The sequence below is a fragment of the Triturus cristatus genome, chromosome 8, assembly GCF_964204655.1.
Source record: "Triturus cristatus chromosome 8, aTriCri1.1, whole genome shotgun sequence".
NCBI classification, from domain to species: domain Eukaryota; kingdom Metazoa; phylum Chordata; class Amphibia; order Caudata; family Salamandridae; genus Triturus; species Triturus cristatus.
Genome location: NC_140591.1, coordinates 154,278,257 through 154,284,256, shown reverse-complemented (window position 1 = coordinate 154,284,256; position 6,000 = coordinate 154,278,257).

Sequence of the window (6,000 nt, the reverse complement as noted above, 5' to 3'; positions counted from 1 at the left end):
ATACATCAAACTTTCCTGTAGAATAATCACACACAACACCCCTTTTACTGCAAGTTTTCAAAATCCTTATTGTGTTATGCTTCCTGCATTCTCAAGTTGACCATGTGTGCATTGCCATCTTTCCCATACTTTCCTCTTCGGCCAACATCCTGCCTCAATGTAACAATGCATAGTGTGTTTTATTCTCAACTAATGGCAATTCACTAAACATAAGAGCTTTTTACAAATGTAGGTAATGCTGTACATGATTACTTTATGGTACCATGATTTTCTCTCCAAAACTGCACTTTGAGGCTAACTTCATTAGTGGATTAAAAAATGTTTCAAGCACATTTCACTCCATCAAGCTAAAGGCATTTAGAAGTACACAAACTGGTACTATAAAAATACAACTTCACAAACTTTAGAGTGATCTTCCCTCAAACTTGTTGCCTCTCCTCCTCCATTTTGCTAGGCATATTTCTGTTGGCCTGTGCACTCTACCACAGCTAATCAGTGCTAAAGTGCCTGAGCTCACTCAGTTAAACCATGGTTGAGTTGGCTTAGATTCAATTACCATTTTATGAATTTAATTTACTTAGAAGTCCATTGTAAATTGATATACCATATTCCAAGACCCTGTAAGTTAAATGCTACCAGTGGCTCTGCAGTACTTAACATTTCACAGGCCTGCCACTGAATCCGTAATGCAGTTTCATTCTGCCCAGTCGACTTGGCATTAATATCCCCTTGCCAAGCCATAAACTCCCCTTTTATTACATATAATTCACCCCTAAGGTAGGCCCTAAGTAGCCCATTGGGCAGGGTACTGTTAAAAGGTTGAACATGTCATTTTTAGTTTTACATATCCTGGTTGTGAAAAACTCTACACTTTGTTTTTTACTACTGTAAGCGCTACCCCTCCATAGGATAGCATAGGAGATTCTTTTTTACATTTAATAAACTGTAATTTCCAATTGGGAGCCAGAAGCTATGTCATGTTTGGTGAAATTAGACTTGTAATAAAAAACCCTATTTAATGGTAAAGTCGGGTTTTTGATTACAATTTTGAAAATGGCACTTTTAGAAAGTTGGCCTTTTTTGCCCTTAGCCCTCTTGTGTCTGTAGCCTGTCTGAGGTGACATCACTGGCTGTAACTGATATTTAGACTTTGTGAATTCCTCCCCGACAGTCACACAATAGATGGATTAGGTGTGCCATAATGGGCCATCTGCTGGCAAGATGAAGGGACAGAGCTGAGCACAGCTCCACTTATAAGTGAATAGGGGGTGCTCACATCCACATTGTTACTGTACCGTCTGGAGCCTGGGCAGGGAAGGCAGGAAATTGCATGCACTTCAAAGTCATTGTCTAGAAACTTCTCCCTCCTGAAAATAGGACACCAGGGTTGAAAAAGGGGAGCACAGACACCAGCTCTTCAATACACTTCTGGATCTGTGGATACTCTGCCAGAAAGAAGAACTGCTGTGCTGCTGAAAGGATTGCCACTCTACTGGACTGCTGCTCTGAAGGAACTGCTTCCCTGCCATGCTGACCTGCTCCCCGCAGCCCTCTTGCCTGAGTGAAAAGGACTGACCTTGCATCCCTTGAACCCAGAACCCCAGAGTGACTCCAAGGGCTAGCTGGCTTGATCTGATGCCTCAGGGACACAAAAGAGTTCCAGTTACCTTGCACCTGAACCTGGACTCTGCCATCTGTGAGTTTACCCTGCCAAGTGGTGCAATCCAAGTCCTGGATCCTTGAAAGTGGACCTAAGTTGCTTTCCCAGTACAGTGGATCCAGTGGAACCGATGCATCTCCTCTGCTGTGTAGCGCCAACCCGAGCAAAAACGATGCATCGCCATTACTGTGTGGATCAGAATTATCACCAAGACCTGCATTGTATTGCAACCCGCAACATCTTCAGAACCGCCACTGTGCAATGCATACCTGATGCAGGTCCTCGCAGCCTTCACTACGGAGCCGGATTCCGCATCGCAGCCTCTCAGTTCCTTGGAACTTATGCATCTTCCCGACTACGCTGCACTTCCCCAACCCCTGATTTTGCCTGGCAAACCCTGCTAGAGGAGATCCTCAATGGCGATGTGGGACTCGCATCGCAGCTCCACCGCATCTCGGAACCAATGCATTGCTTCAACCAATGCATTGCTTCGGCTGGGTGACGCATCTTTACCGCGGATTCTCGCAGCACTCTGTACCCCAGGATTTTAGGTACTTTGTTCAGCGGGCCCAACTGGGTCCCTGTAGCCTGCCTGCACTCTATAGTGGCCAGCCTAAACTTGTTACTTTGTCCCCGTCCAGTACGACCAGATATCCACAGTTTGCGCTTTGTTCGCTTTGGCATTATTTTAACTGAAGTCTTTAAAAACTCATAACTCCGGTTCTACTGATTGAATTTGTCCTTTTGGGGTCAAATCATTTATTTAAATGTACTCTATTTGTCTAAATTGATGCACATTTTTTCTTGTGTTGTGTTTTCACTTTTTTAATATTTGTGTGCTGCATAAATACTTTACACAATGCCTCTAAGTTAAGCCTGACTGCTTTTTGTGGCGAGCTAACCATGGTTAAGCATAGGTTAATTTAGTGACATTTTGTGGTTCACCCTGCAAGGGATTGTGGCTATTGTTTGACTGGGGCTCACACCCCCTAGTCAGCCGACCCAGCTTCTCAAATAGTTCTTTATTCGGCTACATTTAAAAATATTTACAATTCTATATAAACACATGCTTATTATAAACCCACACATATGATCCTGGGCACTTAGAAGAAAGTCAGTCATATGTTTTAGGGTTTCTGTGGCCACCTTTTGAGGTTTTTGACTAGAAAAGTTAATATCAAATGTTTTGCCTCATGGCACTTATACTACTACCTTAATCTCCATGTGTCTCTGAAATTCAACATTTGAATAGGATTTTTTTGAGTAAAACTGTTCTGCGTCTTTCATTTTCCTAGCTCCACCGTAAACTTCTTTTATGCTGTACAGTTTATGCATGCTCAGTGCTGTAATATTCTTCATTTATTATTATTCCTTTTATGACATAATAGCTCAGAGTTATTTGATGGTTTGTTCAAAAGACCTTCCTATCTGAAGGGTAGCTTGACTACCTAGACTCTCAAGTGTACATAAAAAGAAAAAAATAAGTTTGCTTTACAGTGTGACTTCTATAAATGATCACTTCTACAACACCACTATAAAAACATGCATTGAATGCTATGCTCCACTGAAAACATCATCCACCATGCCAAAGCCCTCAGTATCGCGGTACAACCAAGAGTTAAAAAAAAAATGTACCACATGAAAACAGGAGAAGAAATATAAAAGATCAAATGTCCTAGATGTGCTCAACCTATCCAGAACAGTCCACCCTAATCACTGATCCTTCATTGTACAGTTAAATCCTCTCATTACAGGACCGCCGTCAGTGAAGCAACCAGTAGAAGCAAAGTCCTCTTCAATGCTGTCAAACAGTCCGTCTATCCAATCCCAGAACTAACAGTCCTTGCTTCAGTGGAAAAAATACAACACTGTAAGAAAATGAGCAATTAGTTGATAAGGATGTGTGTCCTTCACAAGTAAAAGTAATATGCCTGAGGTTTACTCCTGCTGTGATCCAAGAATCCCTTTACAGTACCTGACTCTCTCATGGTAGTGAAGCAGGGCAGTTCAAGGCCTACTTGGGAGAGGCAGTGTGGGCTAGTGATGCAGTTGTTAAGCATGAAACAAACTACACTCAATTGTACAGTCAGTGCTTTTGCCGATATGAGAGAAACGTGAATCATCATGTATAGCCTACTAATACTATGTATTATTTTATAAGAGTTTCACTCTGTTGATCAACAAGTTTGTCCTGTTCCAAACAAATCCAGTATGGATAATTCAATACAGTGGTATCATTCAGGAGTCTTGTATATTCATTTTAATTCCATCTTTATTCAATATTTCAATAAAAAGGAGTTGTCCATTCAGCCCAGCTAACGGGTTTTGTCCCTTAGGACTTCATCAGGGATGTGTATGGCATCAGCATCAAATTACTGAATGGTATATGTCAAGTCAAAGTCAAATAATCTTTATTCGGATAAAAATATCCATAAAAGCACAATTCATCACTACCAATGGCAAATACAATAGAAGTTTTAAAACATATAAATATTCAATATCATCCAATACAAATACAAAATTGCAGTAATAAAATTACAATAAAAAGGTTGGACGAACCTGCAAAATCTAGCAGCTTTAATAACAAAGTATGAGGTTTAGACCAATGTGCAAAATCGGCAGTATATTACAAATAAAGTGCGATAACGTGCAATAAGTCAAACAATGATAGGCATCAAGGTACAGATATAATTTAACTAAAGCCCCATTTTCAATTCTACCAATACTAGCAGCATTATCAAAATATTTTCTTACGGGCAATATTAATGACCATTATAAGAGCAAAGATAAAGATGAATTTTACTAGGCGGTGTTACAAAATTTGTGGCACATTAGAGTTCATAGAAGCACGTGAGCGTACCGCAGCTTGTAAGAATGTGCTTACTCGGAAAATCAAATCATCACTTTCTAGCCGTAAAATTTCAAAATATGCTAATTTAAAATTAAAAATAGCCCATGCCTTAAAATAGGGAGTTAAATACTGTTTTGTATATCTAGCATAACATTTACAAAAATGTAACAATGTTTGTTTACTACCAATACCGCATGGGCAACACAACTGCTCAAGGTTGCTATTAAATCCTATCGGGAAGCAGAGTGAATATTTTATACTACCATCCCTAAGGCGGAAAAGTAAGCTCCTTTTCCATCTCCCTATGTTCTTCCTGAGATATTTCTGTGGCATATGATGTTGAGTGCTCGGTACCTCCAGAAGGGGCATATACCGACCAATCGATGATTTATGATGCTCGATGTTCTGTCTTTCTTTATGATACAGGTCATACAGCGCCCCCCTAAGTGATTTTGTACTTATGCCTTCCAGTGCTAGTGGACATAAAAAAATGTGCTCCAACTTCACACTGGCTAAACTGTTTTTAACTGCAGCAAGCCAGGGTATACTACCACCCTTATCACATTTAACCCCTTCCCCGCTCATGATGGAATCACTCCGTCATGAGCCACGGGTGCGCTGTGCTCATGACGGAGTGGTTCCGTCATGCTGCGGCCGTTGGCGGCCGCTCCGCCCACGCGGCGCTAATTCCCCACCTGTGCGGGCGATTAGCGCAGTGGGCGGAGACGTGACGGAACCACTCCTTCATGAGCACAGCTCACCCGTGGCTCATGACGGAGTGGTTCCGTCACGAGCACAGCGCCACCGCAACTGCCCCCAAACCCCCCCAGCGCCGCGGCGGAATTCCTGCCGCGGCGAAGGGGTTAAGGCAATTTATAATTATCTCTCTTGTTAAAATCGCAGTGGGGTTTAGCCATATTTTTAACCAGAATGGGACGAGACCTAATAAGATCCTCCACATAATATAGGTTCAATTCCTTGTGGCATATATAAGTTGGGGATGAAATTTGAGCCCCGAGAATTTTTCTACAAAATCTATTGTCTTCAATTTGGATCCCGCTACAATTTACATACCACCAGACTTCAGCACCATAGGTAACCGTTGATACACTTTGCGATTTAAATATCTGGATTAAAGGTAACACCACCTCTGCTTGTTTTGGCTGCCGAAGGCTAATTATAGAATTAACCGCTTTGGAAAGTTTGCTTCTGCTGTGGGCTACATGGACTTGCCAAGAGCCTGATTCTGAAAAAACTAAGCCCAGATAAGGAAAAGTGCTTGTGTGTGTTAGGGATTCGCTGCCCGATGTTATAGAATTAATGCAGTGTTTTTTCGGGCCACACATCATTATATAAGATTTTTTAAAATTAGTGCAAAGGTCCAGTTTGGCCATAAAACACACGAACCCCGTAACTAAAGTGCGAAGTGCGTTGGGGGTGTGGCCCATAAGGACCGCATCGTCTGCATATAAAAGCACAGGGAATAATT